The 12,701-nt window shown below is 27.1% G+C and overlaps 1 long non-coding RNA gene across 1 annotated transcript; it reads right to left on the reverse strand.

The window, feature by feature from the left end:
- Positions 1-8,389: 8,389 nt before the first annotated feature.
- On the reverse strand, positions 8,390-10,814 carry LOC131171072 (uncharacterized). Its single transcript, XR_009141817.1, has 3 exons — positions 10,554-10,814; positions 9,708-9,788; positions 8,390-8,696 (listed from the first exon to the last, which is right to left on the reverse strand). It is a non-coding gene; the product is annotated as an uncharacterized LOC131171072 (long non-coding RNA).
- Positions 10,815-12,701: the final 1,887 nt, after the last annotated feature.

A 12,701-nucleotide genomic window follows, 5' to 3' on the forward strand; every position in this document is an offset into this window, starting at 1 on the left:
CATGTGTAGACATATTTTGTGACAGGCAAGTTGCATATGCTGTGTAAGAACTTGTGCAAGTTTTGGTAGGTCTAGAGATCTTCCATGAAGGTGCACAAGCAAGCTGCATAGGTTGTGCAAGTTTCAGCAATTCTAAAGATCTTCCGTGAAGGTGCACAAGTGACTTGCATAGGCTGTGTGACATCCAGTGCAAGTCTTGGCAGGTTTAAATTTTCTCCCGTAAAGGTGCACAGGCTGTGCAAGTACCTTTTGCAGATTTCAACAAGTTCAAAAGTTATTCCAATTTATATACAAAAGCTACATAGGCTGTGAAAGTACCCTTTGTAGATTTCGGCAAGTCCAATTCCTTCAAATTTCAAGGTTTATTTTTAGCACTTTTGGACTTAAAAATTACTCACTTACACAATCACCTTTTAGTTTCTCAAGAACACCATTTTATTTACAAAATTAAAAAAAAATTATAAATTAATCTAAAAATTGACAATTATAAAAAATTAAGTAAATAACAAATAAAATTAACTAAAAATGACTACCAAACTAATAAAATGACTATGAAATTCAACCTAAATGACTCTATAATATGCATGTATCATGGCATTGAATGCAACCATGGTCGTGATCACCGAGAAGACGAGAAAAGCGAAGCCTAAATTTCAGAGCGATGGAGAGATGAAAATCATTAAATTCAAATGGAGAACTGAGGATAGAGATGAAAACAATAAATGAAGTTAGGGAGCTCGTAAAGTCAATCTTGTGCACCGCGAAAGCGTGTAAACTGCAAAGAAATAAAATAAATACACAAAATACCAATATTTATGTGATTCACCCACTCAATATAGGGCTACATCCACGGGCATGCCATCTTTCACTATCAACAAATAAATAAATCATCAATACAAGCTTATAGCTATGCTACTCATCAACTCAATTACACCCAAGAGAGCCCATACTACATAACTCATAGTAAATATATTAGTTAGTCCCTCTCAGTCTCTTCTATACATAACCCAATATATTTACTATTACAACACTGTACCACAAAGGGTGCCTTCAACTATATAGGCAATAGCCCTCTCACCAATGGACAAGAATCTCTTCCTCTTGAATTCTATGTCCTTTCTCTACCTTAGGCCGAAGCCTCTCTCTATTGCAATGGGCAAAAGCCCCTCATCAATGGGCAAAAGCCCCTCATCAATGGGCAAAAGCCCCTCATCAATTGGTAGAGCCAAATCTGCAGCAATTGGCAAAGCCCCTCTCTACAATGGGCGACAGCTTCACTCCATGGGCTGAAAACCATTCTCTTCAATGGGCAAAAGCCACTCTCTTCAATGGGCAAAAGCCAAATAACCTTTTCCATCATTCTCCTATTTATAGTGTTAATTCCCTCAATCTTTATCTGATTAGGAGTCCCACTCAATTTAGAAATAACACTAAAATAAGAGTTCTACTCATTATAGGAAATATTCCTCCATCCTATTAAGGAATATTTCTCCCACTCAAATTAGGAAAAGATCTCTCTCCAAATCCCATTAGGATTTTGAGTCATAATTCTAACAATTTCCACCTTGACTCAAAATCCATCAACCATTGCATACCTCAAATTTTTGGGTGTCATCAAATCATCAAATCTCCATGCTTGAGCTTGAACCCTTCAAATCATTAATTCTTTAATCTTCATCTTGGGTGTAACTTGCTTTATTCTTCAAAAAATCTTCACGTCATCAACCATCTTGATTTTGCATCAAGAGCTCCACCTTAAATTCAACTCTCCACTATCACCATTATTCTCTCACTCAAATTAGAAAAACATCTCTCTCTAAATCCCATTAGGATTTTGAGTTATAATTATAATAATCTCCATCTTGACTCAAAATCCATCAACTATTACATACCTGAAATTCTTGGGTGTCATCAAATCATCAAATCTCCTTGCTTGAGCTTGAACCCTTCAAATCATCAATTCTTTAATCTTCATCTTAGGTGTAACTTGCTTTATTCTTCAAAAAATCTTCATGTTATCAACCATCTTGATTTTGCATTAAGAGCTCCACCTTAAATTCAACTCTCCACTATCACAATTATTGCATGTGCGATTTTCTAATGTCGCAACAGCTCGACCTTTAACCAACTCACCAAGATCATCTCTATGCTCTGATATCAATTTGTTGTGCATCGCGGAAGCGTGTAAACTGCAAAGAAATAAAATAAACACGCAAAATACTAATATTTATGTGGTTCACCCTCTCAATATAGGGCTACATCCACGGGCATGCCATCTTCCACTATCAACAAATAAATAAATCATCATTACAAGCTTATAGCTATGCTACCCATCAACCCAATTATATCTTAGAGAACCCATACTATATAACTACTCATAGTAAATATATTAGTTAGTCCCTCTCAGTCTCTTTTAGACATAACTCAATATATTTACTATTACAACACTACACCACAAAGGGTGCCTTCAACTATATGGGCAAGAGGCCTCTCACCAATGAACAAGAATCCCTTCCTCTTGAATTCTATGTTTTTTCTCCACCTTAGGTCGAAGTCTCTCTCTATTGCAATGGGTAAAAGCCCCTCATTAATGGGCAGAGCCAAATCCGCAGTAATTGACAAAGCCCCTCTCTACAATGGGTGACAACCTCACTCCATGGGCTGAAAACCATTTTCTTCAATAGGCAAAAGCCACTCTCTTCAATGGGCAAAAGCCAAATAATCTTTTTCTATCATTCTCCTATTTATAGCGTTAATTCTCTCAATCCCTATCTGATTAGAAGTCCTACTCAATTTAGGAATAACATTAAAAAAAGAGTTTTACTCATTATAAAAAATATTCCTCCATCTTATTGAATAATATTTCTTCTACTGAAATTAGGAAAATATTTCTCTCCAAATCCCATTAGGATTTTAAGTCATAATTCTAACAGGTAATAATATCCATGACAGTGAAAAATAAGAAATAAGGAGCATGTAGGAAAGCAGGACGGCCCCTTTCATTAACACCTCCATGTATAGTGTAGGCAGCAGCAAAAACAAAACAGTGGCAACAAGAATAGCAGCATTATAGCCTGACTGACAGGTTTCCTTAGTCCATGTCTGCGCTTCTTCGAGTTGTTTCTTGTGCGTCAATTCAAAGTGCATTCTTGGAGTCAAACGATTTATGAATTCCTCTTCTGGAATCACACGTGCAAATTTTAGCCCATTTTGGCACTCTTATCTCATTTTTGCTTCAAGCATGGGATAGTAAGAGGGAACAACCGACTTCACACTCTGCATAGAGATGATGTATATGCAGAGTTCCTCAATCAATTAATTCATCAATCAATCAATAATAATAATAATAATAATAATAAATTTAGCAGAATATATATATAATTAATGGTGTTGCCTTTCAGTGGCCATGTGTTGTTATGCTGACGGAGGCCAGAATAGCAGGAATGAATGCTCCTTTGCACAGACTAACCTCCACAAATAAATTAAAAAGTAATTGTTTGAATCAGTTAATTTGGGTAGCTCCTAGCATCTGAATTTATAGGGTATTCTTCATCTGGTATCTTCACTTTGCTTGTTTAATTTGTAAAGTTAAAGCTTATTATATCATGATGAGGATACCAATTGCAAAGGTAAGGTTATAATTTCTTTACAGCTAATTATTAATTAATTTTTTTTAATATTTTTATCTCTAAATTTTTCAGAATATGTGGTCTTGAAATTATGTACCCTAAAACAATTGAGATGGATTATTTCACTTTATATAATATTTCAAAAACTTCTTTATCTGTTAAATATTAATTAAATTGTCAAATGGAATGATATTAGAAAAATGAATATAAGATATATATATATATATATATATATATATATATATATATATATATATATAGAAAGAGAAGTTCAGCCTCTAATTAAAAAGGTTCATCAGGTAATTTTGTTTATAATAATAATAATAATAATAATAATAATAATAATAATAATAATAATAATAATAATAAACTATAAATGGGAAGACAAATTTGTAAACGGATACAAATATTTTTTTTTATATTATTTATAATATTAAATTAAACATTATAAAATTTTTTTTTGCATAATTTATGAAAAAAGAAAATATATTTTCTTAATTTCTATTTTTTTTAGAATCTGAAATCTTTTATTAAATAGATATAAAAAAAATTCATTAAAATTTCAAAGTTTTAATATCATTTTAAGTATTCATATATTTAATTAATAGTAAAATAGAACTATAAAAAAACTAAAAAAAAAGTTTACAATGAGAAATTAAATAAAAGATACAAATATGAGAAGACCAAAAAAAAAAAAAAATCTGCAATGGTAAAAGTTTTATTCTTATTACGTGATTTATTTGTAAAATCTAAGGAATCCACAATATGATTTTTTAAATAATTAATATTTTATAAATATTTTTTAAAAAATAAAATATTAAATATTAGTGAAATAATCAAATAAAATGAATTAAATAATATAATATATTTCCAATACTTATCAATATTATTAATTTAATTTATTTAATTAGAGATTTAATTTATTAATAAATGTGAGACTATATATTTAAAAGTAGGCATCATAATTTGAACATCATCAAGGGGCTATTTTCCACTAAGGGTTCATCAGTGTCACCACTTGCAGCGGCTCAATGCTCATTGGCAGCACAGAGTTGAGTTTTATTAACAAGGTTGGGCTTGGAGTCTAATGGAATATGATGTCTTTGCATATGCTAGGCCCACTTCTGTCTCAGCCATGGAAATTTCAAAATTCCCGACTCCAGAAAAGTTGACCCTGGAAAGGAAGGATTGAGATCTCTAATGAAAAACACATTTGATATAAAAAGGTAAATAAATAGTAATTATATATATATATATATATGTATTATTATTATTTATTAAATAATATTATATGGATCAAGTTGATACATATTAATAGGATAATTTTATAATTTCTTATTTAAAAAAAATTAAAAATTTATATTGATGCTCTTTTATATATTTTCTTAAAATTATATGTGAAATTTGATTTTTAAATTCTCTCTTATACATTTATATTAGCTTTAAAAGCACTACAAATTTCAATACAAAATATAAATTTTAATACAAATTACTACTTTTTGTATTCTTATCATTAGAAAAGTTTAACATTCATTATAATTTTTAAATTTTTTTTTTATTTTGCTAAAATAAAAATTAGTAAAAATACATGTGATTTGAATATATAATTATTACTCTTTATAATTTTTAACCCCTCATTAATATTATTTTGAATATATAATTAAGCAGAATTGGAGTTATAACTTGATTGGGATATATATATATATATAATAAATATTAATTTTTATTCAAATATTTTTAAATTTCAACCATTAAATCTAAAAATTCTTTTTTTTTAGAATTTTATAATTTTCTTAACTTTTCAAATTCAGATATTACAAAACTATATTCATCATTTTATATATCCCTAAAATCAACTATTTTTTTAATTAAAATTTTAATTACATTAAAAAAAGATAAATTATTTTTAAAAAATTATATATATAATTATTCACTAAAAAAATATTTAGAAAATTTACACATATATTTTTAAAAATATTTCTTATATTTAAAATATAAGAATTTTGATAATGATATTTCAAAAATTGCTAAGTGGCATATATGTTTTTTCCTATTTAATTGATCTTTTTATCGGTATATGTGAAATAATTTAAAGAATAATAGAAAATAATATAGTAATCAATTTATTTATTTATTGAATTTAAAAATAAAATTTTATTATTATTAAGATTTTGTAATATAATTATGAAAATATAAAATATATTAAAATATATATTAAATTGTGTTATTCAAATAAAATAATAAATAGTATACCAATGTGCAGAGAAAATCTATATATCTATATTAAAACAAAGTGTTAAAAAAGACTTTATAAGATTGTGTCACATAAATTAATAAGAGTACTTAAAAAATTATCCCATGAAACCTCTTTTTTATCTTTATTGTTAAAGTTATATATAAAAATTAGCTTATCATATTAAATATTAATTTTATCTAAATATTTTTATGTTTTAATTTTTATATTTTAACTATTAAAATTTATCTCGGCTATTAAAATCTAAAATTCTTGTTAGTATATTTTTCAAAGAATTTTTTAACAAGAATTTTAAACTTCTTTTAAATTTATAAATTTAAGCATTATAAAATTATACTCATCATACTATATATCTCTAAAATCGATTATTTTTAACTAAATATTTAATTACATTAGAAAAAGGATAATTTATTTTTTAAAAATTATGTATAATTGTTCACTAAAAATTATTTGAAAAATTTAAATACATATTTTAAAAAATTTCTAATATTTAAAATATAAGAATTTTAATTATGATATTTCAAAAATTGTCAAGTGGCATATGCATTTTTTTTTCTATTATCTTTTTATTGGCATATGTTAAATAATTTAAAAATAATATATTAATAAACTTATTTATTTATTAAATTTGAAATAAAATTACAATTAATTAAAATATATTATTATTTAAATTTTTAATATAATTATGAAAAAATAAAATATGGTAAAAAATATTTATTAAATTATTTTATTAAAATAAAATAATAAATAGTTTGTGCTATGCATGAAAAAATGACTATTTTTTTAATTGTAAAGTTTATATATAAAAATTACATAATTTTAAAATATTTTAATTGTAAGAAAGCCTTAAAAGATTTTCACCTCGTTACTCTACCTAATTTTTATTTTGAGGATATACACAAAATTAATTAATTTTAGTATTAAAAAAAGATTTTAAAATTAAAAAATAGAAAAAAATTATCAGAATTTGAACATATTTACTTTTTTAACCATTAGGTTTATTCACTACAAAAAATTAAAAATTTAGCTACTAAAATTACTAACTATTTTAAGAGAATTTTAGTTGTCCATTTACCGATTAAATACCGACTAAACACAATTAGCATACTAATTAGGTTATAAGTAAATTTTATCTATTATCCACTTTTAATCGATAAAATTACCGACTAAAAAGTTAGTCGGTAAAATTATTTGATCAAATATTTAACAGGTAATTCATGAGCAGATCATAGGAATGAAGGAATTAACTACTATTTACCAACTAAAATTATTTAGCCAGTGATTACCGATTAATTGCCTGACTATTTTAGGATAGTATACGTGTGTAATTACTAATTGAATAAAAGGTAGGTAATTTTTTATATTAATTTTTATTTTAAATAATATATTTTTACAATAAAATAATAAAAAATACCTACCATTTTATTTAGTCTGTATTTTTTCAGTTATTGAAGAAAATAAATTGGTAAGTGATTTTTCATATTAATTTTTATTTTAAATAATATAATTTTAAAATAAAACAATAAACAATAATACCTACCATTTTATTTAGTCGGTAGTTTTTATTTATAAATTTTTAATATTTTTAAAATTTTAAATAATTTAATTATTGATTTAGAAATTAAAAATTCATCAACAATAATAATAATAAAACTAATTAATGCATATAGGTAATAAATTAAACATAAAATCCATATCTTTAAAATAGAACATGCCAAAGTGCAAAAGTCAAAGTTAAAGCAAAAATCATTAATCCCCAATCAAAGCCAAAGGCTCATGTTACTTTCTACCAAATGTCCCAACCATATAAGTCATCCCAAGGCACTCACAAGACGCTTCAAGAAGTCATCCCAAAGCAATAATCAGCGGAAAATACATATCACAGTATAGGCAATCATCAGCAGCATAAAAAATAGCTTTGATCTATTGCTCATGATCGATGCAGCAAAAGAAGAGACATCTTCTGGCTGACAAACGAAAAAAGTTAAAATTAAAATCAAACATCAAACCTTCGAGAAAACTTATAAAATAGATAGTCCATGTTAATCATAGAATTAAATAAAATAGTATTATCGAAAGATTATGTTCAAACTTCAAAGTGAATTTTTACCAAAATCTAATAACAATGACCTTTATTATGGACAATTTAAAGTTGAGTGGTTTCAATAGAAGGATATATGATGTTATTTGAAAACAGCATACCACAGCTTAGGAAGCAAATGACCAACAAATCCCATTTTATTGACGATTTTTCTAACACAAATAAATCATTGTAAACAGCATAATGGGGAAAGAAAACACTAATAACATCAGTAAAAAAGAAAAAACAAAAGAAACTTAAGAATGAGAAACGATGCACTTGGGAAAAGAAAATATATTCCAAGCACAGAAGAATTAGCAAATCTGATGCACTATAATTCACTAGTGACAAAATATATTTCTTAAAGAAACACTCTGGATACATCCTATAAATGAAATTATTCTATTTTCCAAGCGCAGAAAAAAAAAATTAGCAAATCTGATGCACTACAATTCACTAGTGACATATTGCAGGAAGGCGGAAATTTCTTCCAGATTTTTAATCTTGGCTGTACCTAAACAATTCCATGAAGGCATTTATTGCAAACTGGAATTTGGTACGTTGATCTAAATATCTGTAGTTCAAATGAAAACATGAACAAAAGGAGAAGTTGACTTGCCAGGGATGGGAACCACATCTTCTCCTTGATTGAGAACCCAAGCAAGGGCAAGCTGAGCAGGAGTGTCTCCATATTTTATGGCACTGCCTGACTGCCAATAAGCAAATGTCGTGCCTATAAAGATTTCAAAGGTTAGCTCAAAAAATCAGCATTCAAATTTTGAACTACACAGTTTCTAATAATTTAATCTTTACATCATTGAAATATAGAATAATTATTCAATGTAATCTTTGTATATATAATGAAAATGATTCTACCATTAATTGAGGTGAGATTTATATAGAATCCACCATAATAAACATTATAAAAGGATCATATTGATTAATCTTCCAAAAAAGATGGCTATAGTTTGTATTTCCTAGGTTAAATAACTACGGAGACCTAGCATAAAAAAAAAAAAAAAAATTCAATGAATACAAATATACTTGAGACTGCTTCCATTTTAAAAGGTGGAAAAAGAAACATTTATTGCTCATAATTAACCCTTTTCATTTTTCTAATCAGTTGGATGTGTCCTCTTCTCCATAGAGTTTGATCTCTCCTTTATTGAGTGGTTGAATTGGTCTTGCATTTCTCTCTGCATACTGCAAATTTTGTTAAAAACCTGAGATTAGTGATGCTTGAAATTTTCTCATTTACTAATTATTTCTCTCTTCTATAGGATAATTTTTTTTAAATAAAAATATAAATTCACTAGCTTTGATCATTTACGTAAGATGGACTTATCACCAGTGATCTCTCATAACTAATTTGCTCGGCTCTTATAGATACTCCTCAAGACTTTCTCTTAAAATCATAATATAACCGAAGTGCTTGGCTCATAAAAAAGCTCCTCGAGTCTTTCTCTATTATAAATAGTGAGCCAGAGACTTATTAAGCCTCACTTGGTCTTACCACATAATATCATGCATAATCATAATATATAACATATATGTACTATGGGGAAACTAGTGGGTCATCCAATATCTATCGTGCATCAACAATAATCATGCAATAATGTAGTATATTCGTGTTGTAAATATATACAACCTAATAATAATATCATGAAATGATGCATGTGAATAATCATAGTTCTCATTAATAATCATTAAAAGAGTTGCATTCTTTTAGGATAGTATTACTAACCTCTTGAAGCCTATTAAACACCGTATTCGTGAAAGGTAACGAATCCTTAATTGTAGCCTTTCGAGTTCCTCACATCCGATCCTATATTAGACAGACCCTAATGAGTTATCTGAGACTCTAAAACTCTATACATATATTACACAACATAAATTAGGTCCATAAGATGTCTAAGAATAAGTTTTGGAGCCCCAAAATAAAAATGAAAATAAGGCAAGCTGAATCAATTTTGGCTATCGAAGTCTCAAACCTTAAATGCTCTTTTTGGGTCGTAAATACCTGATTGTGTCCTGAACTTCAAAACCTCCCAAGAAGCAATAGCTACTCTGGCTACCGAAACAATAGTTTTCGGTAGCCAAATCTGGAGATTTTTAAAATATTCAAATTCAAATTCTGCAGAATATGCATTCCCAAAACCCATCCCTTATGCCCAAAGCTCCAAAACTCCAAACAACCATACTTTCATGCAAAAATACTCAACAACTAGTACTCTTGGACTCAATATTTCAACATGCAATAGGAAAAGTCATACATGCAAACACAAAATCAAACTTCTCCTAACTAAAACCACCCAAAACCTTGATGGTAAACAACACAAAACATCCACATTCCCATGCTTTCCTACCTAGCTTTACTTCCCAAAACTAAAGGGATCAAAATCTATAATGCTTATAAACTTTAACTCCCCTCGTTAGTTTCAACAAAAGCCAAAAACAACACATGCATCTAAAACATCTCCAATTACATAACAATTTCTTCTTTTTTTCCAAAACTTCAAAACAAGGAAACATAAAATAAATCAAAGTATAAAATCTTAGTAGAAAATTCATAAGCACCAAAGAAACTTACCTTTCTTTAACCTGTAAATCTACCCTTTGAAAGCTATAAATTATTTCTTGCTTCTCACCAAAACTAGATTAAAATCATATACTCTTGATCAACAAAGAAAGATTATTGAAAAGAAGGGAGATTTCTGAGAAGAATTTTGTTAAAACCCCAATTGCATGTAACAGTAACCAGAAGAGAGGAAAACTGGATTTTTCTTTAAATTTTTAATTTAAAAAGGCTATTTATATTCCTTGTTGTCGAGAGGACTTTTGGCTCCATATTGCCTAGAAGGACACCTCAACAGTATAAAAAAAAAAAAGAAGAGAATTTGGCAGCCGAAAGTTGGATTTTATATCCCCGAAGTTCATTTTGCCCAAAAAGACCCTTACACTCTTCACTTAGCAAAAACCAACAAACAAACAACAATTCACATAGACTCTATAACACATCATTTATACACATTAAGAACTTACTACTATTTTCCCTGTTCATGAAATTCTAAGTTTCACAAGAATTTTCCATTAACGACATGAATTTCGACATTGGAAAATGGTAGATGTTACACCGTTATTATACAAGTAGGATTTTCAATACACTAGTAGTGGAAATATAAAGGTTATTATTACATAAGTGGTGTTTCCAATTACACTAATAGAGTAAATACAGAAGTCCTCTTTACACAAGTGATGATTCCAGTCCTAACTCACTCATCACCTTAATTAGTGGGTGGTGAAGGCATGTAACCATTTCTCTCCTTGGCCTTTTTGCTTTTAACTATTTGTCTCTAGTAGGTAATTTAGCATTTTAAAATTTCATTTTATTTTTAGGTTTAATTTTAACTATGTTCTAAGTCCAATTTAGTCAGTAATTACCAATTATATTGAGTTGTTAGTATAGTTTTTGAGCATTTTAAAATTTCTTTTTTTTTTTTTAATTTTATCTACTAAATTTAGTAGTTGGTAATTACTAACTAAAATAATAGTCGGTATATTTTTTGAACATTTCAAAATTTTATTTTTTATTTTTTTTGTTTAATGTTACCTACTAAATTTAACATAGTCCGTAATTACCAACTATATCTAGTAGTCGGTATACATTTTGACATTTTAAATTTTCATTTTTTATTTTTTTAATTTACTACTAAATTTAATTTAGTCGGTAATTACTAACTATAAAGAGTAATTTGTATATTATTTAGCATTTTAAAATTACATTTTTATTTTTTTTTAATTTTACCTACCAAATCAAAGTTAGTGAGTAATTACCAAATATATGAAGTAGTTGGTATAATTTTTGAGCATTTTAAAATTTCATTTTTTATTTTTTGTTTAATTTTACCTACTAAATTCCTTTTAGTCGGTAATTATATGTTTTGCATTTTAAAATTTCACTTGCATTTTTATTTAATTTTTTTAATTTTACCTACTAAAATTAGTTTAATCAATAATTATCAATCTTAATATTTGATTGAAGAACCTAAAGGAGAAAATCAAATGGTAGATAATCAAGAAATTAAATTTAATTAATTTAGATCTAGAAATAGATTAAGGATTAAGAAGGTTTTATAGATTGATTAAAGTTTTTAATTGGTTTTAGTTGATCTAAATATCGTGAAAGTATGATTTGATTAACTAAGATACTCTTTGTTTCACTTGAAAGAAATTTTAAAGGATTTTAGAATTGATCTCCTCTAAACCCACAAATTTCATGAATCAAGCTGGTTAGTGAAAATTCCAAATTAATTTGACTATGACCCCTAACTCCGAAATAGTCTTTTTATCCATTGTTACTTGAATTTTAATTTTAAGTGCTTTAATTAATCTTGTTTTATCAATTTTCTTTAACAATATCTTGTTGACTTAATGTTAGTCATTTATTAAATTAACTAGTTGTTTAAATTGAGTTTTGCATTTCATACCTTAAATTTTAAATTTCTTTTATTTGTTTGATTAAAATATAATTTTAACATTGTTTGTTTTACATTAAAAATTCAATTGAAAACACAACTCTTTATGTGAACGATATCTTTTTTAATATTACTTAAACGACCTGTGTACTTGCGGCCAGTCTACATCAACTTTCTTTTTTTTTTTTTTTAAATAACATAATGGTGAAGACCCTTAGCATATCAGTGGATAAAAATATTAAGATGTTAAAAATATTAATTAA

This window comes from Hevea brasiliensis, chromosome 12 (assembly GCF_030052815.1).
Source record: "Hevea brasiliensis isolate MT/VB/25A 57/8 chromosome 12, ASM3005281v1, whole genome shotgun sequence".
NCBI lineage: Eukaryota > Viridiplantae > Streptophyta > Magnoliopsida > Malpighiales > Euphorbiaceae > Hevea > Hevea brasiliensis.